Source organism: Stenella coeruleoalba (genome assembly GCF_951394435.1).
Source record: "Stenella coeruleoalba genome assembly, chromosome: 13".
Taxonomy (NCBI): Eukaryota; Metazoa; Chordata; class Mammalia; order Artiodactyla; family Delphinidae; genus Stenella; species Stenella coeruleoalba.
In genome coordinates, this window is record NC_137159.1 from 40,815,213 (window position 1) to 40,841,477 (window position 26,265).

Genomic DNA, 26,265 nt, shown 5'->3' on the forward strand with positions numbered 1-26,265 from the left:
CACAGAATTATACTCCAGAGTCCAGAATACTTTGATTTTTAAAATAATAAGATATGTCCTCATGGGGAGAGACGTACAGCTTATTTCAACCCTAGACAATCATTCCCATGTCTCAAAGACCCATTGAACAAACATTGTTGTCACTGTTTATACAACAAAATGTTCTTTCCAAAGGACTTACAAATACATAAATAAATCGTAGGATTTCTGCACACTCAGAGTCAACCTGCCAAGTCTTCAAATAGTTAAGTTGAGCAGTTTACTTAGAAAGGCTGACAAATTTGCTTCACTTCAAAATATCATTAACACCAATAACACATTTGCCCAAGCCTATTTCTAAGTTGTAAAAAAAGATTGCTACAGATTAAGACCCTTGATATAATGCTATAAGCTCCTAACAATGGTATCTTTTATAGTGAAGAGCAACTGCAGACACAAATTGCCCTCTTTCCTGCACCTTTTTCACAAAAATCAATATTAAAGTAGTATCTGCCTTAACTCTCCCATACACTATATGAGAAAAAACCACAGCCGTGCTTAGGACAGTTTAGGTCAATAAAGAATCAATACTGTGGTTGAATCTGTAGAAAGATAAAAGACTTAGAACTCTCTACACAGAGACCCATTGTTTTCTCTCTATTCTGTAACGCAGCAGAAGGGCATCACTTGTCTACGCTTGTTGCGGGGGAGAGGTATTTTTCTTCCCTTTTTTAAGGTCGATGTGCATTAAGTGTTGGTGAAAAGTAAAGGGGGCACAACCCACAAAAGGAGACAAAAGGACTGCAGACACTATTCCTTCTATTAGAGTTTTTTTGGTCTCTCTCTTTTCTCTTCTCTGAGCAGTTCCTTCATGGGTGAGGGCGGGGGTGGGGTGAGTATAAAGGAGTTTCTTACACAAATCCCACGGTAAAATGAGGTCAGGTGATACTGAGAGATAGTCTGGATTAGAATCTTGGCTATTTTGTGTGGTCTGGGCCAAGCTACTTATTTTTAAGCCTGTTTCCTCGTCTGCAGTCAAATAAAAGAACAATATTAGCCCCTTTTAGAATTTGTAATGGGTATTAAATGGGCTTACCAATATCCTAGCACATGAGTGACTGTAGTTCTCAGCAGTCTGGCAATTAGATGGGACCACATGATGAGTTCTGACCAATGAACTGTGAGAGGAAGTGACACATTTCACTTCCAGGCTGAGGCAGTGGGCAGCCTGTGCCTCTCGCTCATTCCCTGAAACGGCAGACCTGGAGGAGGTCTCCTGTTGAGAGGTGGAGCCACTAGACCAAAGCTCCCTATGTCTCTGGGACAACACACAGAGGGTGGCTGTCCTAGAGAGTCACTCACATCTGTGGGATTCCAATGGCATTGGTATCATAAGACTTAGATTTACAGAATTTCTGGTCAATATTTGCTTGTTTGTTTGTTTTCTTTCTTTCCTGTAGTTGCATTTCTTCAGCAATATGTACATCCCAAGGTATGTCACGTGATTTTCCTATTTGATACCCAAACCTTAACACAGATTGTCTTTAGGTGTCTATAGATTTTTGCTCCCTTGCGCTGCAAAAATGTTCCTTGCAACTTCTCTCACTCTACAAACTGTAAACACTGAGGAGTATCCTTCCCCATCCTGTGATTGTTTCAGGATGATTAATCAGATAAAATCACGGCCCATTGTTTAGTTATCTTATTACCCAGAATTATTGATTAATTCTCGACTGAAGGTTCACTGCCCATCACCACTCACCTCAATGCTCCCTTCTTTTTACCTTCTCTAATGTCTAGAGGATTTGAGGTAATAAACACAGGGAGAAGAGAGCAGGCGTTACACAACCTTCTGTTGTCTTGGGGGCACTCAGCACTCAGCCCAGGGCAGTTATCCCACCTTCCCTGGGCACCTGGGGTCAGAGCTGAAGCTCTGTTCCTGCTGCTGGAACCACAGTGGGATAAGTCTGGTCAAAATGCCAGTGATCTGTGGTCTGTGCAGAGTGACCTCATCAACCAACCAGGAAACTCTCGTCTGGGGCAGATGTCAAGCAGGTGGGGAACTGAGCAGAGCAGGGATTGAGGTTCCTCTAACTACGGACCACAGGAGCTTGGAGGTGGCCTGCAAATGGGTTCGTGCACTGCCTTTGGCTTCTGACAGACTTGTGATCGTGTCAGATTGAGCTGCTTTCTAACTGACTGGCCCTGGCAGCTTCCTTCCTTTTCCTCTCCAACTTTTGATTTTCTCATCTCTAAAATTGGGGTATTATTAACCTCACTGGGCTACTGCAAAGATTAAATTAGGTGTTATAAGTCAAGGACTTAACAGTGACAGGAAAACTGTAGCTTTTAGTCTTTCTTTTTTTTCCTTGAAGACCCTTAAGGGGATGCATCGAATCTGGACTCCAGGTGGGAAAGAGAGAAAAGAAAAGCATATTCGTGTTTGTGTATTCGAGGCTTATGTCTTAGGTAACTCTTATCTTCAGAGAGAAAGGGCGAGAAAACAATGTAGGTACAATATCAGGTACAATGTATTTCTGCCCGATGAAGAGGAGGGTGTAATATTTGGGGTGGCAGGGCAGCTACCTGCCTCCTGTTTGTGCGGAAGCCACATTCTGATCCTCGGAGGTTCACCAGGGTCCAAGGAAGCCGAGGCGCACCTCACATCCTTTGGGGTTATTAGTCACCCTTCAGTCATGCTCCTTCCCTGGCTCACTGCTCTGCAGAATTATTGCTCTTCCAGCCCTCCACTCCCAGCCCCTGCTCCCATGCAATACTTATGTCAACGCTGCCAACTGGTTTGGGACAGGCTTAACATCAAAGTCTTTTATTTAGATTTTCCCTTCATCTCCAACTGACTCCATCCCAAACTCAATTTCCTCTTTCCTCTTTTTCAATTAACTACAGTTGCCCAGAGCTGGGGATATAGGAGGAGATACTAGGGGCATACATCTGTCATCATTTATCTGGTAGTGTATGGGGTATGCTGACATTCAGATCCCTAATAGAGCCTGTTGGACTCAAATAATTCTAGACATATTTGATTTTTGTAAAAGATAGAAACAACACACAATGAGCCTTTACATCAACCACCCAAGGGGGTATTTAGAGAGAATTTCCAATCTATTCATGATCTGTTATTCCCAGCCCCAAAAGTTTCCATGTTATAGCAGAATACCTTGGGACTCCATATGTTATGGGAACACAGCAGAACCAAAATGAGTTGAAAGAAGAATGTGTTAGATTCAAACATGGAATGAAACAGTACACTAGGAGCCCTTGTTTCATGGTCTCTACCTGGGACCCTGGGACAACACAGCCATCTCAGCCCCATTCAAGTGTGACATTTCTTTTGAATATGACAGTGGCGGCGACCTTGTCATTAACTGATGCTATGAGCAACATTTCAGCTTTCATAATTCAGTTAATTTTCAAGCCACTGGTTACTGAACCCCCAGTTCAATTTTCATATAATTAAACCACACACACACACACACACACACACACACACACACACACACACACACACACACTCTCATCCACAAAACATCCACAAAATTGACAAACGGAAGAGGAAAACAAAACCGGAAACCCAGAAAAGCTAGAAGCAAGATTCAAATCTATTTCTGGTTTCCTTTTATTACAGGCATGTATACATGGAGGAGAGATGATTAAAAGTCAGTTGGGGTTGATGGGGGAGGAGATGGGGAGGGCTCGTGTTTCCATTCCTATTAGTGTTAATACACAAAGGTGAAATACAGCTTTGCCTTCTCTCTTTGCTAACCAATATTACACACACACATGTGGGGGAAAAAAAAGATTGGGTAAAGGAACACTACATTTTCAATTTAGATACTGTTTCCAACATTTTATGGAAGTCTTACAAAGGACATTTAGGTTATGTCTTCATAATAACAAGAATTTCTTTGAAAGCTTAAAATTTCAACAAAAATACTTAACTATCAGGTAACTAAAATCCACATAAGGACTTTTAAGGAGAACAACTAGCTGTTTCATCTGTAGTAGCAGAGGTTTGAATCAATGCTGAAAACAATCAGTATATCAGAAAATGTGTTTGTTTTCATATATAGGTCAGGTGAAATCTGCTAGATATTAGTATTTACGATGGTATTCTCTGAGCTTTTTATTTGCATGAGAAGCCATACAAAATTTAAAAAAATTAGTTTCTTTCCTAACTGGATATGATCTTTTCTTACCTATGCAATCTTATCTTTCTCAAAGTGACTTGTCACGTCAATATGTGCCCTTCTCTCTCTTGACCTTGTTTAAATAACATCACAATTTTAGGATATTTTATCTGCTGCTAAGAGAGATTCAAATTAATATTAGCCTTCTGCTGATACTGTGTTTCACAGGGAAAATACATATGAAACTTAGGGATCTGAGAGGATTAGTAACCAGATTGTAAATCCCTTGAAATCAGTTTTATTTCCTCTCCCGTTCCTCTTTCTCTTTTTTCCCCTTCACTATCACTTTCTTATAATCTCTCACTTCCGTAGCCCTATCTGCCCTTTATAATTCCTTGTTTACACTCATGGGCAGAAAAAAGAGGAAAATAATAAATAGCCAAAGAAATGTTATTTTAAGATCTTGAGGCCTCACCTCTCTCGTATGCAAATAATTTAAACCGAATCTGGCCGGGATTTCCACAATGGGTCAGTTAAAATCCCACCACGTACCAAGAGCTCTGCTTTAGTGGGGGAAGGAAATCACCTGGGCCTTAGCTCCAACTCTGCTTGTATTTGGAGCGACCATGTGCAGTGTGGTAGAAAGTGTAAGTACCCGAAACTTGAAGTAATTTAAAACAATAAGAGTCGTGGAAATTATTTAATGCATAAACGATAGTAAAAAAGGACATACAGTGACTTGTTAACATTATTTTTGTCAGTGGGATTTAAGGTGAATTTATTTTACTAGTCATGTGCAAAGTATTTTATATCTCTCAAATCAGTATGAAAAGTGGATACTTCCTTCCTCTACTTTTACCCTTATTCTTTATTTTATTTCATTTTATTTTATAACTTAACACATTGTGTATCTACTAGGCTTCAGAATACTGAGGAAAGGGAAGATCTCTTAAGAGGACAGGGGGGAATCAATAGATACGGGTCCCAGGCACACCAGCCATTCAACCTCCTTTTTTGTTCTTGTTGCTATTGTTATACATTATTTTGCAAAGACTCAGGCATCAGGATGAGCACACTCTGAAAATGAAACAAAGAACTGAACAAAAGAAAGCTGCCCATCTCACAGATACTCAGCAGTCTGCAGTTCCCTGAAGCATAGCTTGCTCCCCAGGTGGGCATTCACGTCTCAGAGGATGGGAGGGACCTACATCAATTCTCCTGAGAGATGAGCCCACCATCTAATGGATCTCGATGTCGGAAAGACTTCTATGATACCCATCTCACATCCTCCTCTCCTGAATTTCTTCTCATTACTCTCAGTTAGAGCCCTGCTTCAGGTGAGATAGTTCTCCCGTCTCCTCCAGTCCCGTCCCTTCCTGATTTTAGTAGATGCCTGTCAGCTGCCCCCAGTCTCTGCTTAACCAAGCTCTGCACATTAGTCACATTAGTTCTTTTAATCTTTCCTCATAAATCAGTTTCTCCAGGCCCTTAATCATTCTTGACAGATGATTTACCGAATAGTTTACCATCAGAATGTGAGATCCTTGTCTTTGAAAGTGTATCAATATAAATTATTAAAAAAAAAAACATTATTGGTACTGAGTCCTTGGGAAGGGAGAGAGAGAGAGAGGGAGACAGAGAAAGAGAGAGACAGAGAGAGAAAAACACAGTAAGTCTTTAAGGAGATCTAGAACAAGAATTCCAGAGTCTTAAATGAAAATACACAAATAATTGCTATGTTACCAAGAGCTCTGAGCCAAAACGACAAAAAGTATCTTCCCCACTTCATGGAAAGTAAAAATAGATGCTATTTCTAAAAGGTATACTGACCATTTAATATTTCATGTAGTAGTTAAGTCAAGGAACTTTTGAAAAAAGTTTTACTGCAACTCTGTGAAAGAATAAACAAGTTCTAGTAATAAAAGCCAGCTATGTCCCCAGGCAGTGCTTGCCTCACCTTCATGCTCTTGGCAGGGGTACTTGTGAAGGAGGTGGAGGGAAGAAGAAAAAGAACACTGGATTTGCTGTACAGCGTTGCATATAAACCTCCCAACGTGGCCTAGGAACTTCTCAAAAGCTTTCTGATCTTTTTACAGCCTGACACCATGCTCCTCTACAGTGACATCATGGCTTTTAAGGATAGGAGTCCAATGGCACTAGCATCTTAAAATGCTCCCAACCCATCCAAATTTGGCATTTGATACTTTTCCTTAACAAACTTAAGTTTCCAACGTTTTCTTTGGGTTTTGAAGAGTTCAGCCTTAGATCCCAGATAAGTTTCTATGTGTTTACAAACTGTGAGGCCAACCCTGTGAGTAGCACCCTATAAAAGAGGCCTGACTGGTAAGGTGGCTTTACTGCAGGGAAGTTGGATAGAGAATGAAAAGAGAGACAAAATAGAAAACAGTCTGGATTCAAGCAGCAAGGCTTTCTTTTTCATTTTCTCGAGGTTCAGCAATTTGCACCTCCTTCCCCATTCCTTACGGGTCTACTCTAACCAATAATTTTCCCCACAAGACCTAAAAAGAAAAAAAGGAAATCTAACCTTCCCCATGATGCATCGGGAGCTGGGGCTGCTGAGCTACCTCCCTAGAGACAGAAGCACGGCCTCTTTGTTTCTAAAGTACCAACAAGGCAGGCGGAGATGCTGTGTTGCAGGGTCTCAAGTAGGCAGAGCAGAGACCACTATCCAGCCCTTCTTCCCAAGAGAAGCAAGTGGCACTAGACGTAGGGACTGGAACACTGACATCCGTCTCCTTCAGGGTCTGCGAGAGCAGCCTCTCTAACTTTCTTTGGTAAACAACCCATCCATCGCTTTTGTCTTCTTTTGCTTTTGTTTTTACATCCATCGTGGACCTCTACGTGTCCTCCTGGGCGTGACGGGTACACAGCTTCACAGTATGCAATAACCCCACACAAGGTCAACAGCATCTGAACTAGTCTGCTCCTTCTTCAGAGAAAGGAAGGCACTGCTCATGCACTCGAATGCCGTGGCAGCGTCACATTGCTATAGAAGTTGCTAACCATTCCCTTCAGTTTCTGTACTTACCATGTCGTGGAACATTTCTAGACAGTTTCGAACTGTCACCCAGCCACCACACTCTGAATGGAGCAGGGTCAGCAAACTAGGCCAATGGGCCAAGTCCCACCCAATGCAAGCTTTTGTAAATAGACTTTGTCAGACACTTATGAAGTGTCCACGGATGCCTCCCATTACCATGGCAGAACTGAGTAGTTGTGACAGAGTGTGGCCTGCAAGCCTAGACTATTTCTTATCTGGCCCTTTAAGAAACAGTTTATGGGACCACTGTTGAACTAGAGCACATCAGGCAACAGAAAGAGGGGGTAGATGTCAGCAAAGTGTATACCACCCACCCTGATGCCTCCCTTCCAGGAAGAGATGAGGTTTGGTGTTTCTCACAAGCTGCTTGTTCTGGACTGGACTATTCTTTCCAGAAAGGAAGATGCCAAGGTGTTTACTTTGTACTCCAGCACACAGGCCTAGGAAGGAGTTACACAGCAATTGTCAAGAAGAAAACCTTTCTGGACCTTGTGTGTGTGTGTGTGTGTGTGTGTGTGTGTGTGTGTGTGTGTGCGCTCCCTGCATGTGGGTATACAAAACCATTCCAAGGCTGAACCAAGTCACTACAAACTTGCTGTGAGAATAACCAGCTAAAGCCCACTGACGATGTTCATAAAGGAGTCCTTTTGTTAAAGAAAGCCACTCAGGAAGAGGGAGGGAAGAGGCGGAGAGGAGGTGCAGCCTGCCTTTAAGAGGGCTCTAGCGCTTCAATCAGAAACAGCTGTGGCCAGTTTAATGCTATCACAGGGCTCATACAGATGTGACATCACACAGAACTAGAGCTTGGCCAAGGAGTTGTACTGGCAAATACCTTAAACTCTAAAGATTTGGTTACAAATTTGTATGCGGCATATGTTTTCTGAATGAATTCACAACTGAGAGCCAACACCATAGCACAACCCCGTCTAGTAAACAGGGTGGTGGGGTTTGTTTTTTTTTTGCGGTACGCGGGCCTCTCACTGTTGTGGCCTCTCCCGTTGCGGAGCACAGGCTCCAGACGCGCAGGCTCAGCGGCCATGACTCACGGGCCCAGCCGCTCCGCGGCATGTGGGATCCTCCCGGACCGGGGCACGAACCCGCGTCCCCTGCATCGGCAGGCGGACTCCCAACCACAGCCACCAGGGAAGCCCGGCGGGGTCTTTTTTTTAAGCTTTGAATTAAAATCTTTATTAATTTTCAGCTAAAGGGAAGTAAATGAATTTGCCATCATCCCAGTTTATTACATGTCTAACTAGAAAGATTTGCACAACCAGACCAGTATCCTGGCCAAGTAGGAGGAATGGGGAGGCACTTTATATTCTAATTTCAAACTGCAGGGCGTCCCAGGTGTACTGTATAGCATTTCCTGCCATTTACCAGCGAAATAAGCAGAGTCTGCAGGAACGTGTTTGCCATACTGTACATTTGTATTAATTACCCAGCAGGATAAAATGATTTCTTTGTGATAGAAAGAGTTGTGGATCTGCAGGAAAATCATTAAACCAAACTGGGAAAAAACAGACACTTTTCTGTTGTTAAGCAGTTTGGCTGGATTCAGGATTGGAGGCTGGGAGTACGTAAACGGTAGCATTTTTCTCATACTCAGTTTTCTCCGGGAAAGGAGAATAGCCACTCCAACCAAAACTAGCAACCAATGCTACAAGTGCCAAAGTGGCCACCAAGGGGTCCCAGGAAGTCTGGGACACGGTGCCTTCCTTCGAGCAGTGTGATCTCCTCAGAAGGTAACTCGGGATATGCGAAGTTACAACAAGGAGGCAAAGGAATCAATGCTAAGTGGAAAAGACAATAAGTACCAGAAAGTTCAGCGGTGGAGAGAGGGCTGCAAAATGAAGTGGTGAAAGAAGGCTTTATGGAAACGGCCGAGTTCAGGCAGATCTCACAGAAGGGTAATCCAGGTAGGCCTGGAGAATGGGAATTCCAGGCAGTGAGGTGCAACAGGGAAAGGAGTGGGGAGGAGCCAGGTGAGAGCAGCAGGGTTTCAGGTAACAGAGCGTGGCTGGAGAGGACGCAATGTGCACTCGGTGCGAGAACAGTGAAAAGGGATGGGGGGAGGGGGGCCAGGAAATAACCGCGGTCGAGCACACACTTTGTTCCAGGTGCTTTATGAGCTCACTGAAGCAACACAATTCTTTGAGGTAGGTGTTATCATCACCCCCATTTTAGAGATGAGGAAACTGATGTTCACAAAAGGTAAATCACTTACCCAAGGTCCTGAGACAAATAAGGGAAAGAGACATTCAGAACCACATCTGTTCACTCCGATGTGTATTTTTATGCTACCCGAATGGTTTGCAACCCTACTTGCCTATCAGAATCATGCTTGGAAATGTAAAACATAATAAACATTTAATACCGGCTCCAGGAGATCCCGAGGCAGTGGTTCTGGGCAGGGGTTTGGACCGTTCTCTGAGGGTGTTTCTGAAGCTCGGGCAGTAGGGTGGATTTTCCCCCTCACACAGTTACCCTGTTTGGGTGGACTTCTGTGCTTTGCCACGACCCTACCTACCCTCCATGCCCAAGGAGCTCTTTGCATCCACCCTGAAGTAATCGGATTGCCATAAACTAAGAGCCCAACCCCACCTTTCAAATTTCAAATGTCCTCCACAAGCTAGAGCTTCTACTGAAGACTGTGAGATGATCAACAAGAAGTTTCTGGCCTCTGTCTTTATATAATATGGCGCCTTCACCTGAGTTTCACAGGAAGCAGAGTCTAGGGCCCAATGAATGCACTCCAGTTTGCTTAGGAACTGAAAGCGCAGGAAAGCAAAGGGGGTGAGACAGGAAAGAGAGTGCACTGCTCAACTGGCCCCTGCTGGGGAGCACATGTCCCTGCTCACCTCACGTTGTCCGCTTGATCCTACAAGGATGCTGTGTGACAGCTGTGTCTCACAACACTTGGTTAGTGGTAGGAGGGGGGAGATTCATCTGCTGGCTTCTGCCTATACCGTTGGTCAAAGGCTCATTCCACGGGGCATTAGCTTCCCCACGCTCTAGGGCTGTACACACGTGAGTCCTCAACGGTCCTGCAGCGTCACTCACACCGGCATCAACAGTGGAAAAAGCCAGGGCAGGGAGAGGATGCACACAGACCCGTTCACCCCTGAAGTGGTAGCTGTGCAGCCCAAAGCTTCCCACATGAGCTGAGATCATCTGAGGCGCCACATGACGGTCTGACTCATATGTGAAGACTTTTCGCCTAATTTCATGAAAATCTCATTTTTTTAAGATCCTCAGGTAGTTGTCCAAAAGAAAGCACCATGGTACTAGAAGAAGGAACAATAAGAAATCGAGCAAAAAGTCCTAAAAATCAAAGGCACCTTCCCCTGCCCTCTCAGAGCTTTCCCCGGGATCTATCAGGGCCATACTTCATCTTAGACGAATGTGGAACAGGCATACGTGGCAGGCTTTACTCACCAAATAAGAAACTTTGCTATGGGAATATCAAAGTTCAATCAAATATTTGACTGATGTCAAATAATAGCTGTACTATGGAATATCTGCACCCTTCTCCAGGGGAAGAAAGGCCTGGAATCATGTCAGAATGTGTCTTTCCTCATTTCACTATTTTCCTATTTCCCCTGCTAGGTAAAGATGTACACACTGTATAGACAAAGACTGAACATATAAAAGAGATTTACAGGATGTTCACAGAATAAGTAAACAAACAAATCCTGATTAATTATCCATCGCATAAACCAGCGGTTCTCAAGCTTTAGCATGCATCAGGATCACCAGAAGGGGTTGGTAGCACAGAATCACCTTGGAAGGGTTGGCAGAACACAGAACACAGGTGTGTCCAAAGGTTGCTGATGCCGCTCTACCCTGGGACCGTACAACGTGAACTAGTGACGTAAACTAACCTGAATCTGTCACTTTTCATCAAATGACTACGATCCTGATGATTATGGGAAAATGTAGAGATTATTTGATTTTTCTGAGTAATTTATGTTTGACCCAAAAACCTTCTGGTTGAGGATTTTGACATGAGTGTATTAACCCTTTCCATTCAGGGTGTGGCTCGAGGACCAGCAGTGTAATCATTGGCTGAGAATTCATTATGCATGCAGATTCTCAGCACCAGCCCAGAATCACTGAATCGAAATCTGCATTTTCACAAGAAACTCTGGGTAATTTGTGCGCACATTAAAGTATGGAAAGCACTGTCCTAACCCATTTTTTTGCTTTAGTAAGAATAGGGATGAATGTATCAATACAACTGTGGAGATCATGGAGTACTTCTCCACCATCCCTGAGTTCCAGGACAGAAGTAGGACTTGTAAAGATTGCATTAATTCTAAAACTGACCTCAGAGCATTCCAGTGTAATTTTTTCTTTCTTTTTTATAAATAAAATAATGGTTTGCAATTGTGCTCAGTCAATAAAAAATCCTGACATCATTGTACTTTCTTGCTTCTTGTCTCAAAATCCAGTAGGGTCTGGGACCAGAAAGGTAAAGGTTAACGGTCAAATCCTCTCTGTATCACATATGTTTTGGGTGAAGATAGTGATACTACTGAAACAAGAGGTTGACAAACTTGTTCAGTAAAAAACCAGATCTTCAGTATGGCCTTCTAGACCATCCAGTCTCTGGAACAACGACCCAACTACGCTGTGGTCGCCTGAAGGAGCTTCCGAAACTTACGGGTAGCACTGAGTTCTAACAAACTTTCTTACAAAAGCAGGTGTGGAGCAGGTTTGGTCTACGGGACATAATTTGCTGGCCTCTGTTTTAAACTCTTTGAGCCTAAGTTTCCTTGTCTGTAAAATGGGCTTAGAAAAACCTACCTGGGAAGGTGTGTGTGAAGATTAACCCAAATAATGCGTGCATAAGTGTCCAGCAGAGGAGTTTAATATTGTGAATTCCCTGATTCCTTTTCATTTCCCCTAAAACTCACGTGCAGAAAAATTCTAATTAGTTGACCATTTTGATTAGACAAGTTCCAGTTCATTCAGTTCCTACACAGACTCTCTCTGTCCCTCTCTCACACTCTCTAGAAGCCAGCATACCCCTCCAAGCAGTGGTTTTGAGGTGAATGTGATCAAAGAGAGGAACACAGATACGGAAAATTTGTTGAAGTTTTGCCTTGCGTCATTTCTGATTTCTGTATCTTTTCAGGATGCTCCAGGTCTAGGAGAACTTTCACCACTATCATATGATGATCAAACTACGAAAAATGGAGCAGGGGCTCCACGAAGGTACATGTTTGTATATGTATACAAGCAGCTGTGGCATACCCGGAGGGACTGAAGCCTGACGAAGAAGCTGGTGAAAATACAGTGACTGAAGGTGAGAGGAAAAAGGACAGGTTAGGAGGGAGGACAGAGAAACGCTCTCCTTATGAACGAAACCTCCTGTGAGGTTAGGGGCACAGAGGCTAATCTGACTTTTTATCCTGGGACTGGGTGCGTGGGATAGCTAACTGATTCAGAAGTTACTAAAATGCACCAGCAGAATTGGATCCCCCTTCACCTTATGAGCAGGCAAGCCCCTGCGGAAGGGGACTTGGCCCAGTGAGTTCTCCCGTATATAATCTGAACTTCGTTCTATGGTTCCTTGCACCCCTCACACCCCAGCATGGCTCAGCTCCTTCCACAAAACAACCTACTGTGTGTCAATCCAGTCATGTTTCCTGAACACTCTGCACTCCTGAATCCTCGCTGAACCAAATACTCTGGTTTTGAGGCACCCTGTACCCCACATTTGAGCCACGACCTTTCTTTTTTTTTTTCCTTTGGAGGGGAGATTTTATGTGCTTCTTTTCAAGGTCATAAAGAAATTAAACCAAAGCCCCACCTCCCTTTCCTTTTCATATACTCTGAATAGTTCTAGAGAAATTTTCTAGAGAAAATAGAGCTTAATTTCTTGGAGGTGTTTTGTTGACAAGAAAATGGAAAGCATGTGTCCCAGCCTCACTTATTGTGCTTCCAAGTAATGAAAGTATTTAAGAAGGTACAATTATGATCTTGGCAAGCACCTGGGGCTCTTGGAACTGTTTTTTCACACTGAATAAACACTGCAGATAATCTGTTTACGTTATACTGTTCTGAAAAGCTATCTACAACAAAAGGCCACAACCATCCTTTAGTTTCCTTTTCTTGAAAGGAAAAGAAATATATTGCACTAATAATTTGCTGAAAATGATTTCATTGTCTCCGTTTTCACTCTAGCCAGACAGAAAGAAGTTTTAGTAAAGGAGTTTATGGGTTTCTTATTTTCCGCCACTTTTAACTGAACAGTGCAATCCATTTTTTCCTAGTTACCTGAAATTCTTCTTGTTGACACTCCCTGGTGACCCAGGGTCACTTTCGTGCCCTGAAAACTTAACTCTAACTCCCTTTGAATAATGTACCTCCAATCCATTTCATCCTCTCAACTTGATTGACTTTGATTAAATGATACCTTGAGTTTCGTGCAGACCTGGTACAGCACCAGAAAAGAGCACGCAATCCATTTCTCTTTAGGCCAAAAAATGAGAGGAAGTGGTAAGGAGTCTCTGAGTTGGAAACACTAGCCAGAGAAATGCATGTCTGCAGCTTGACTTTAAATTGTACAGATGCTATGGAGTCATTATTCCCCTACTGTAGTAGAAAGCATCCGAAAGCCTAGAAAGTCGACACAGGAAGAAAAGAATCAATGGCATGTTCACATGTTTTTGCAATGTTGTGAGATTCAGTGAGCAAGTTGCAGGACCTTACGCTCCGCCTCTGTTGCCCTTAGGAAACATGTGGGAGGAATCGCAGTGCCACAGGTTATGTTTCTGGAGTCAAATACTAATAAAAGTGAAAGAAAGAATTCTTTGTGATCTAGTCCATCCTTTTCAATTTGCAGGTGTGGGGACTGGGGTCTTGAGAGCTGAGGTCAGACCATCTGCTGATTCTATGTGGTGTCCTTCTGCTCCACCCAACGGCCTCCTTTTTTCAGTGGTGAATATCCTCCTGGTGCCGAGAACCATTTAGCTCATGGGGGTCCCTAAGCCTCTAACCACTAGGGGGCAAAAATAACCCAGCACTCTCAGTAATTCATCCCAGCTGAGCAGCCCCATTTCCTCCAGCCCCATCCCGGGAAGTCTCTTGCTAGAGATGTTTTGAATTAAGAAGTTGCAATAACATTCTCACAGTCCCTCTCAGCTCTGTGGGTTGGCCTCACCGAAGGCAAAAGGAATTCACAGCAGCCCCCTGAACAGCCTGGGGCCTGTTTCTCCAGCAGTTAGTTATAAAGAGAGAAACCCATTGTCAGAAATGACCGTCTGGTTCTACCTCTCAGCCCAGTATCTACTGCGTCCAAGACCATTATCAGAGCAGAGAGAGATGGGACGCTGTCTGTATCTGCTTCCTGTTCCTTTAGGAGTTGGGGGTTGGGACCATCTGGTGTTCCTGCCTTTCACAGCTAAGAGAACAAATGCAGTCAAGGATGCTGTTAGAAGAGTCAATGAGGGGAAGGGAAGGCTTAAGGAGGCAGAGACTGGTGATGCTTTCCCATACATACATAGCCCCTTGGTAAGTGCCTTGTACACTTCTGTGTGTTGAATAATAAATGCATGATGACTGAGTGAGTCTATTATGAGTCTCTTCCCAGGATATTGGTGGGGTATGGAGAGAAGAATTTATTAGCCCATCTTACAGATGAGAAGTGAGGGAGAGGAAGTGGCTCTCCCAAGACCACCACATGAATCAACTCAACCTTTTAACTGAAGTAAAACTGAGGTCATGTGCTCTTATAGACCACAATGCCTGAGTTAGCAACACTCTAAAATTTCCCCATACTTGATAATGTGACACACGGACTTGGTGGAAAAAAAGCATTTCTTTTTTTCAGAACCAGTGCCAATCTCATATTATTACCCACTTGACTCTATGCTTAGGGATAAATATTACATTTTTGTAAAGAACGTCATAACAGCACTTTCATATTTGTTTTAGTTTCATACTATGACATCATGTGATATAGGAGGAGTCTCTGATTCCTCAACTGGGTATTAAAAAAATCTGAAAATAGGGACTTCCCTGGCGGTCTAGTGGTTAAGACTCCAAGCTTCTAATGCAGGGGGTGCAGGTTCGATCCCTCGTCAGGGAACTAGGATCCCACATGCTGTGTGGCACAGTCAAAAAAAAAAAAAAAAAACCTGAAACTATAAGAACTATTTTTGGAAGACATTGGCTTAAACTGTATTTGCCAGTTTTCCCTTGGCATAGGGACTTTTGAAGCAAAGATTCCAGATTACATTGCAAATTATATTTATTTACTTCTATTAAGACTAACGGGGAAGGAGATGCTCACTGGTGGGGAAGGAAAGCATTTTAGACCAGAGGGAATTATGTTCTGAATATTACTCTGCTGCTCAGAGGAGAGTCTAAAACTCAGATTGTCTTTTTGCTTTAAAGACAATTTTCATACACATACACACACATTAAGAAAAAAAAACCCCACAACTTTGCTTCTATTTTTGTAGGTATAACTGAAGAATACAAAGATGCTTAAATATTCCCCAAGTTTCTCTCCTTCCTCTACCTGCACCCCAAATCTGGAAACAGCATTGAAGCAAACAGCACACACAAAGGCATGTGTATCCACAGTGCCACACCGGGGGAGGAGTTATCCATTTGGCATGGAATAGGTTTTTCTTTCTGACAGCAATTTTTCTGACTCACAACCATAGACGTCACATTAATAAGTCCAAGGGAACAAAAAAATACCAAAGCTGGACAAGATCCCAGTCATTATATGCAAAATGGAGAGAAGGAAAGCCAGAGGAAGGGGGGCGGGGAACCCACTCTTTGATGGGGAAGAAAAACGGCACGAAAAGGGAGACTTAGAAAGACGTGTCATGGGACCCACTTTAACCCTGCCTCCTCTGGTACATTTAGCACCTCTGCCATCAACTCCCCATATCTCTTCATGGGCTCAGCCACTGGCATTTTAGACCCCTCCAGGAGTCCCACCGTCCTTCCAAATAGTGTACAAGTGGCACAGAGAGTGTGGCAACTTCAAAACACTGAAAAGAAAAAGGAATCTCCTTCCCCGCCACCATCATTTTTAAAAATGGCAACTGATGTCGCCTGATGCGGAGGCTTGGAGACCCAATTATACCACATTTCATTCAAGCGCCAGCAATTGGAATAATAGTGCCTGACAGTGAAGCCCCTCTGTGAAAGGATGCCGCCATTTTAGTTTGTATTGGCCCAGGGTCTTCATAAATTCAGGCCTGGAGTGGAGCCCAGTACTATTTTCTTTCAAGGTCTTTGCTTCCCATGTCCTTTTTCTCAGTTCTTGCTGCTCAGTCCTTTTCTTTGCTACTGTGGCTGGGGCCATCTCGCCCTCTCCTCCTCTGCCTTGGCTGGCCTGTGACACCAGTGGCTGCTCTGTTTACTGAACAAACGCATCATTGGAACATTTTCCACACTCCTTGTGCCAAACGTTTTATGTATTTGGCCTTGAGCAGCCTTTTGGATGGTGTGACGAGGAGCCACTGAAAAACCATGTGGCGGCCCCTAGCTCACATATTCTAAGGAATTTTGCATATCATCGCCACTGTTATTAGTAGCCGCCATTCCCCGAGCGTAATGTGCACCTCCGAGTGTTAATTAGAATAGCTTTTCTTTTCAGGATGTTTTCCTACTAAGGGCCTCCCCATCATCCTTTATGGTCATTAACAGTTAACTAAATGGAATGCTTACCGACCCAGACCTTCCAATCATGCAGGCGGATGCCAGTGGATGTGACGTCCTCCCCAACTTGCCGCGCAAAGGGGCAGTCAACTCCCGTGTACTTACTCGGCTCTTCAGAAGGTGGCAACCGCATCTCTGATGACTCAGGCAAGAAGAGATGTGGCATGCCTACATGAAAACATGGGTTGGAAGGATGGACTTAGTTTTATTGATAATAACTGACCATTCCTCAGTTATCTGCAGCATACCTCCTGTTAGACAAGGTTTGTCATCTCTTCCCACCATCTGAGGGACTTTCAGGGATGTCTTCTCTCTCTCTCTCTCTCTTTCTTATTCACCAAACCTGTCTGCATGTTCCTGGCAGAATGCTAATATCAGAGCAGAACTCAGCCAACTTTCATCTCTGATCAGTGATCACTTATCCCATAAGCCCTGGAATATTGACCTATATATCTGGGTTGAGAAATAGGATGGTGATCCCAATCTTTTTCTTGGAGCTCACTTCCCACCTTTTTATTTCTGGCTTGGCTCGTCCTTTTGGACACAGACACTTGGCTCCTGACATCAAATTCACTGTAGCTTCAGTCACCCTACAATAAACTACCAAGAACAGGGCCTTTCAGCCAACTGGAGTTGGTCATAAAGTGTGAGCAATAAATAAATATTGAAGAGTTTGGCTGTTGCCATACCATAACCTAGCCTATTCTGACAGTGAGGTAAACATGAAAGCAAATAATTTTCAATGGAAAAAAAGCACAGAAAAGGAAGTGATGAAGCCTCTGAAAATTGAGAGAGACTGGTTAGGGGAGATTTCTCAGGGCAACAGCTGAGCTGGGGTAGGAGGTAGAGGGCATGAATAGGAATTTGCCAGATATAAGATTGGCAGGGAATTCCAGACCAGAGTGATGACGTGTAGAGAATCATGTTGTGTTTGGGGAAATTTTAATTATTGTTATAGATGCAGAATGAAGTGCTGTTGGGGAAATGAGAGAGAGATGAGCTCTGAAAGGTGGTTTGGACTTGGATCATTCATACCAACTTTCCTGGGACAGTCAGTAGACCCCTGTTGTCCTGGTGTCCCTTTTACTCTCAAGGATATCCCAGTTTACATGATAAATTATATGGCCATCCTACTTGTATATCATTATTATAAGACTGGTTTTTATATTATAGATGATGGGGAGTCAACAGGAAGGAGATAAGATTAGATTTAGATTATAGAAATAATCCTTTCACAGCCAAGTTTTGTAGTGACTGCTAGGTACCTCTCAATGTTCTTTCTATCCTTCTTTAGAAATAAGAACCCTGACGCATAGCAAGCCCAATATTATCTAGCTAAAAGACTAGGTGACCCAGCCTCCTTTGCAACTCAGTATGGCCATTGACCAAGTTTTGGCCACAGAGATGAAAGTGAGAGTGTTACATGGAATATTTGAAAAGTCTCTTTAAGGAGTGAGGGGGTACACTTAATTGGATCACAAGTACAGACTCATAACATTGCAAAGCCTTAACTTAGGAGAATACAGGCCCTGGATGACTTAACGGAGTTACCCTGGAAGCCCTAGATTGCCTCCTTACAAACTACTCTTATGTGGGAGATAAGTACATTTGTTTTATTTAGGCAATGTTTTTGGATCTTTCTATAATAGGCTACTGAACAAATTGGGAACCTATAGTTCAACTTTTCAACAAGACTCAGTTAGGCATCAATCCATTGGAGAGGTATAAGAAGCAACCATTTTGGTCCAGGACTCAGTGTCATCCTCTAAGCCAACTTTATCAAGGAGTCCCGTATCTTGAGAGCTATTGGACTCTCACAGATAAAAATGATCATTTTCCGTCTGTCTCCTTGGGTCTCATGTCCTTTGACTAGAAGCTTTTAGTCAGAAAGCTCTCCTTAGAAACTTAGCTCTTGGATTTGGTTTTTTGCATTTTAATAATTCAACTGAAAAATCTATTGTATTTAAAAATACTCTCTGTTGACTGTGCAGTGAGACTGATTTTTTATTTTTTACATCTTTATTGGAGTATAATTGCTTTACAATGCTGTGTTAGTTTCTGCTTTATAAGAAAGTGAATCAGTTATACATATACATATGTTCCCATATCTCTTCCCTCTTGCGTCTCCCTCCCTCCCACCCTCCCTATCCCACCCATCCAGGCGGTCACAAAGCACCAAGCTGATCTCCCTGTGCTATGCGGCTGCTTCCCACTAGCTATTTATTTTACGTTTGGTCGTGTATATATGTCCATGCCACTCTCTCACTTTGTCACAGCTTACCCTTCCCCCTCCCCATATCCTCAAGTCCATTCTCTAGTAGGTCTGTGTCTTTATTCCCGTCTTACCCCTAGGTGCTTCATGACTTTTTTTTTCTTTCTTAGATTCCATATATATGTGTTAGCATACGGTATTTGTCTCTTTCTGACTTACTTCACTCTGTATGACAGACTCTAGGTCCATCCACCTCACTACAAATAACTCAATTTCGTTTCTTTTTATGGCTGAGTAATATTCCATTGTATACGTGTGCCACATCTTCTTTATCCATTCATCCAATGATGGACACTTAGGTGGCTTCCATCTCCTGGCTATTGTAAATAGAGCTGCAATGAACATTCTGGTACATGACTCTTTTTGAATTATGGTTTTCTCAGGGTATACACCCAGTAGTGGGATTGCTGGGTCATATGGTAGTTCTATTTGTAGATTTTTAAGGAACCTCCATACTGTTCTCCATAGTGGCTGTACCAATTCACATTCCCACCAGCAGTGCAAGAGTGTTCCCTTTTCTCCACACCCTCTCCAGCATTTATTGTTTCTAGATTTTTTGATGATGGCCATTCTGACCGGTGTGAGATGATATCTCATTGTAGTTTTGATTTGCATTTCCCTAATGATTAATGATGTTGAGCATTCTTTCATGTGTTTGTTGGCAATCTGTATATCTTCTTTGGAGAAATGTCTATTTAGGTCTTCGGCCCATTTTTGGATTGGGTTGTTTGGTTTTTTGTTATTGAGCTGCATGAGTTGCTTGTAAATTTTGCAGATTAATCCTTTGTCAGTTGCTTCATTTGCAAATATTTTCTCCCATTCTGAGGTTGTCTTTTGGTCTTGTTTATGGTTTCCTTTGCTGTGCAAAAGCTTTGAAGTTTCATTAGGTCCCATTTGTTTATTTTTGTTTTTATTTCCATTTCTCTAGGAGGTGGGTCAAAAAGGATACTGCTGTGATTTACATCATAGAGTGTTCTGCCTATGTTTTCCTCTAAGAGTTTGATAGTTTCTGGCCTTACATTTAGGTCTTTAATCCATTTTGAGCTTATTTTTGTGTATGGTGTTAGGGAGTGATCTAATCTCATACTTTTACATGTACCAGTCCAGTTTTCCCAGCACCACTCACTGAAGAGACTGTCCTTTCTCCACTGTACATTCCTGCCTCCTTTATCAAAGATAAGGTGACCATATATGCGTGGGTTTATCTCTGGGCTTTCTATCCTGTTCCATTGATCTGTATTTCTGTTTTTGTGCCAGTACCATACTGTCTTGATTACTGTAGCTTTGTAGTATAGTCTGAAGTCAGGGAGCCTGATTCCTCCAGCTCCGTTTTTCGTTCTCAAGATTGCTTTGGCTATTCGGGGTCTTCTGTGTTTCCATACAAATTGTGAAATTCTTTGTTCTAGTTCTGTGAAAAATGCCAGTGGTAGTTTGATAGGGATTGCATTGAATCTGTAGATTGCTTTGGGTAGTAGAGTCATTTTCACAATGTTGATTCTTCCAATCCAAGAACATGGTATATCTCTCCATCTATTTGTGTCATCTTTTATTTCTTTCATCAGTGTCTTATAATTTTCTGCATACAGGTCTTTTGTCTCCTTAGGTAGGTTTATTCCTAGATATTTTATTCTTTTTGGTGCAATGGTAAATGGGAGTGTTTTCTTGATTTCACTTTCAGATTTTTCATCATTAGTGTATAGGAATGCCAGAGATTTCTGTACATTAATTTTGTATCCTGCTACTTTACCAAATGCATTGATTAGCTCTAGTAGTCTTCTGGTAGCATCTTTAGGATTCCCTATGTATAGTATCATTTCATCTGCAAACAGTGACAGCTTTACTTCTTCTTTTCCGATTTGGATTCCTTTTATTTCTTTTTCTTCTCTGATTGCTGTGGCTAAAACTTCCAAAACTATGTTGAATAAGAGTAGTGAGAGTGGGCAACGTTGTCTTGTTCCTGATCTTAGTGGAAATGCTTTCAGTTTTTCACCATTGAGGACGATGTTGGCTGTGGGTTTGTCATATATGGCCTTTATTATGTTGAGAAAAGTTCCCTCTATGCCTACTTTCTGCAGGGTTTTTATCATAAATGGGTGTTGAATTTTGTTGAAAGCTTTCTCTGCATCTAGTGAGATGACATATGGTTTTTCTCCTTCAACTTGTTAATATGGTGGATCACGTTGATTGATTTGCGTATATTGAAGAATCCTTGCATTCCTGGAATAAACCCCACTTGATCATGGTGTATAATCCTTTTAATGTGCTGTTGGATTTTGTTTGCTAGTATTTTGTTGAGGATTTTTGCATCTATGTTCATCAGTGATATTGGCCTATAGTTTTCTTTCTTTGTGACATCCTTGTCTGGTTTTGGTATCAGGGTGATGGTGGCCTCATAGAATGAGTTTGGGAGTGTTCCTCCCTCTGCTATATTTTAGAAGAGTTTGAGAAGGATAGGTGTTAGCTCTTCTCTAAATGTTTGATAGAATTCGCCTCTGAAGCCATCTGGTCCTGGGCTTTTGTTTGCTGGAAGATTTTTAATCACAGTTTCAATTTCAGTGCTTGTGATTGGTCTGTTCATATTTTCTATTTCTTCCTGATTCAGTCTTGGCAGGTTGTGCCTTTCTAAGAATTTGTCCATTTCTTCCAGGTTGTCCATTTTATTGCCATAGAGTTGCTTGTAGTAATCTCTCATGATCTTCTGTATTTCTGCAGTGTCAGTTGTTACTTCTCCTTTTTCATTTCTAATTCTATTGATTTGAGTCTTCTCCCTTTTTTTCTTGATGAGTCTGGCTAATGGTTTATCAATTTTATTTATCTTCTCAAAGAACCAGCTTTTAGTTTTATTGATCTTTGCTATCGTTTCCTTCATTTCTTCTTCATTTATTTCTGGTCTGATATTTATGATTTCTTTCCTTATGCTAACTTTGGGGTTTTTTTGTTCTTCTTTCTCTAATTGCATTAGGAGCAAGTTTAGGTTGTTTATTTGAGATGTTTCCTGTTTCTTAAGGTAGGATTTTATTGCTATAAACTTCCCTCTTAGAACTGCTTTTGCTGCATCCCATAGGTTTTGGGTCATCATGTCTCCATTGCCATTTGTTTCTAGGTATTTTTTGATTTCCTCTTTGATTTCTTCAGTGATCTCTTGGTTATTAAGTAGTGTATTGTTTAGTCTCCATGTGTTTGTATGTTTTACAGATTTTTTCCTGTAACTGATATCTAGTCTCATAGCGTTGTGGTTGGAAAAGATACTTGACACAATTTCATTTTTCTTAAATTTACCAAGGCTTGATTTGTGACCCAAGATATGATCTTTCCTGGAGAATGTTCCATGAGCACTTGAGAAAAATGTGTATTCTTTTGTTTTTGGATGGAATGTCCTATAAATATCAATTAAGTCCATCTTGTTTAATGTATCATTTAAAGCTTGTGTTTCCTTATTTATTTTCATTTTGGATGATCTGTCCCTGGTGAAAGTGGGGTGTTAAAGTCCCCTACTATGAATGTGTTACCGTCAATTTCCCCTTTTATGGCTGTTACTATTTGCCTTATGTATTGAGGTGCTCCTACGTTGGGTGCATAAATATTTACAATTGTTATATCTTCTTCTTGGATTGATCCCTTGATCATTATGTAGTGTCCTTCTTTGTCTTTTCTAATAGTCTTTATTTTAAAGTCTATTTTCTCTGATAGGAGAATTGCTACTCCAGCTTTCTTTTGGTTTCCATTTGCATGGAATATCTTTTTCCATCCCCTTACTTTCAGTCTGTATGTGTCTCTAGGTTTGAAGTGGGTCTCTTGTAGACAGCATATATATGGGTCTTGTTTTTGTATCCATTCAGCCAGTCTGTGTCTTTTGGTGGGAGCATTTAATCCATTTACATTTAAGGTAATTTTCGATATGTTCCTATTCCCATTTTCTTAATTGTTTTGGGTTTGCTATTGTAGGTCTTTTCCTTCTCTTGTGTTTCTTGCCTAGAGAAGTTCCGTTAGCATTTGTTGTAAAGCTCGTTTGGTGGTGCTGAACTATCTCAGCTTTTGCTTGTCTGTAAAGGTTTTAATTTCTCCATCAAAACTGAATGAGATCCTTGCTGGGTAGAGTAATCTTGGTTGGAAGTTTTTCTCCTTCATCACTTTAAATATGTCCTGCCAGTCCCTTCTGACCGGAACAGTTTCTGCTGAAAGATCAGCTGTTAACCTTAGGGGGAATCCCTTGTGTGTTATTTGTTTTCCCTTGCTGCTTTTAATATGTTTTCTTTGTATTTAATTTTTGACAGTTTGATTAATATTTGCCGTTGCGTGTTTTTCTTTGGATTTATCCTGTATGGGACTCTCTGCGCTTCCTGGACTTGATTGACTATTTCCTTTCCTATATTAGGAAGTTTTCAACTATAATGTCTTCAAATATTTTCTCAGTTCCTTTATTTTTCTCTTCTTCTTCTGGGACCCCTATAATTCAAATGTTTGTGTGTTTAATGTTGTCCCAGAGGTGTCTGAGACTGTCCTCAGTTCTTTTCATTCTTTTTTCTTTATTCTGCTCTGCAGTAGTTATTTCCACTATTTTATCTTCCTGGTCACTTATCCTTTCTTCTGCCTCAGTTATTCTGCTATTGATCCCATCTAGAGTATTTTTAATTTCATTTATTGTGTTGTTCATCGTTGCTTGTTTCATCTTTAGTTCTCCTAGGTCCTTGTTAAATGTTTCTTGCATTTTCTCTATTCTATTTCCAAGATTTTGGATCATGTTTACTATCATTATTCTGAATTCTTTTTCAGGTAGACTGCCTATTTCCTCTTCATTGGTTAGGTCTGGTGGGTTTTTACCTTGCTCCTTCATCTGCTGTGTGTTTTTCTGTCTTCTCATTTTGCTTATCTTACTGTGTTTGGGGTCTCCTTTTTGCAGGCTGCAGGTTCGTAGTTCCTGTTGTTTTTGGTGTCTGTCCCCAGTGGCTAAAGTTGGTTCAGTGGGCTGTATAGGCTTCCTGGTGGAGGGGACTAGTGCCTGTGTTCTGGTGGATGAGGCTGGATCTTGTCTTTCTGGTGGGCAGGTCGACGTCTGGTGGTGTGTTTTGGGGTGCCTGGGGACTTATTATGATTTTAGGTAGCCTCTCTGCTAATGGGTGGGGTTGTGTTCCTGTCTTTCTAGTTGTTTGGCATAGGGTGTCCAGCACTGTAGCTTGCTGGTTGTTGAGTGAAGCTGGGTGCTGGTGTTGAGATGGAGATCTCTGGGAGATTTTCGCCATTTGATATTATGTGGAGCTGGGAGGTCTCTTGTGGACCAGTGTCCTGAAGTTGGTTCTCCCACCTCAGAGGCACAGTACTGACTCCTGGCTGCAGCACCAAGAGCCTTTCATCCACATGGCTCAAAATAAAAGGGAGAAAAAGTAGAAAGAAAGAAAGAAGAAAAAATACAATAAAATAAAGCAAGATAAAATAAAGTTATTAAAATAAAAAATAATTATTGAGAAAAAAAAATTTTAAGTAAAAAAAAAAAAACGGACGGATAGAACCCTAGGACAAATGGTGAAAGCAAAGCTATACAGACAAAATCTCACACAGAAGCATACACATACACACTCACAAAAAGAGGAAAAGGGGAAAAAATAATAAATCTTGCTCTCAAAGTTCACCTCCTCAATTTGGGATGATTGGTTGTCTATTCATGTATTCCACAGATGCAGGGTATATCAAGTTGATTGTGGAGATTTAATCCGCTGCTCCTGAGGCTGCTGGGAGAGATTTCCCTTTCTCTTTGTTCGCACAGCTGCCGAGGCTCAGCTTTGGATTCGGCTCCGCCTCTGCGTGTAGGTCGCAGGAGGGCATCTGTTCTTCGCTCAGACAGGACGGGGTTCAAGGAACCGCTGACTCGGGGACTCTGGCTCACTCAGGCCGGGGGGAGGGAGGGGCACAGAGTGCGGGGAAAGGAGCCGCTGACTCGGGGGCTCTGGCTCACTCAGGCCGGGGGAGGGAGGGGCACGGAGTGCGGGGCGAGCCTGCGGCGACAGAGGCCTGCGTGACGTTGCATCAGCCTGAGGCGCGCCGTGCGTTCTCCCGGGGAAGTGGTCCCTGAATCCCGGGACCCTGGCAGTGGCGGGCTGCACAGGCTCCCGGAAGCGGGGTGTGGAGAGTGACCTGTGCTCGCACACAGGCTTCTTGGTGGCGGCAGCAGCAGCCTTAGCGTCTCATGCCCGTCTCTGGGGTCCGCACTTTCAGCCGCGGCTCGCGCCCGTCTCTGGAGCTCCTTTAAGCGGTGCTCTTAATCCCCTCTCCTCGCGCACCAGGAAGCAAAGAGGGAAGAAAAAGTCTCTTGCCTGTTCGGCAGGTCCAGACTTTTCCCCGGACTCCCTCCCGGCTAGCCGTGGCGCACTAACCCCCTGCAGGCTATGTTCACGCCGCCAACCCCAGTCCTCTCCCTGCGCTGCGACCGAAGCCCGAACCTCAGCTCCCAGCCCCGCCCGCCCCGGCGGGTGAGCAGACAAGCCTCTCGGGCGGGGGAGTGCCGGTCGGCACCGGTTCTCTGTGCGGGAATCTCCCCGCTTTGCCCTCCGCACCCCTGTGGCTGCGCTCTCCCCCGCGGCTCTGAAGCTTCCCCCCTCCGCCACCCGCAGTCTCCGCCCGTGAAGGGGCTTCTAGTGTGTGGAAACGTTTACTCCTTCACAGCTCCCTCCCGCTGGTGCAGGCCCCGTCCCTATCCTTTTGTCTCTGTTTATTCTTTTTTCTTTTGCCCTACCCAGGTACGTGGGGAGTTTCTTGCCTTTTGGGAGGTCTGAGGTCTTCTGCCAGCGTTCAGTAGGTGTTCTGTAGGAGTTGTTCCACGTGTAGGGGAGGAAGGTGGTCTCCGCGTCTTACTCTTCCGCCATCTTCCCCCTCTCCCCTTCAGTGAGACTGATTTTTAATTGGATGGGAATGTGTATGGAATACAGGGAAAGGAAAGAGGGGAAGGAAAGGAGAAAGCATTTACTTTTGAAGGGACAACAGCATTCTAAACTAAATGGCTATCACCAGTTAAGTGCTTTGCTATGGATAAATGCACATTTCTACCTCTGCCACTGGACTTACTGTGTAAAAAGAGCAAAAGCAAAGAAGTGTTCCCTTCATGCAAGACTCCTGATCAGAGGAAA

The 26,265-nt window shown here is 42.8% G+C and overlaps 1 long non-coding RNA gene across 5 annotated transcripts in view; it reads right to left on the bottom strand.

Annotated features, from left to right (window-relative positions):
• Positions 1–26,028, bottom strand: part of LOC307196182 — a 166,085-nt gene extending 140,057 nt beyond the window's left edge. Inside the window, exons 1-2 of one of the 5 annotated variants that reach the window (XR_013831056.1) lie at positions 25,875–26,028; positions 16,981–17,043 (exon numbers count right to left, since the gene is read on the bottom strand). This is a non-coding gene — a long non-coding RNA (uncharacterized lncRNA). Of the gene's footprint in view, positions 1–16,884; positions 17,282–25,874 lie in introns of those variants that run through there. The other 4 variants (XR_013831057.1, XR_013831058.1, XR_013831059.1 and 1 more) reach the window with 4 other exon arrangements.
• Positions 26,029–26,265: the final 237 nt, after the last annotated feature.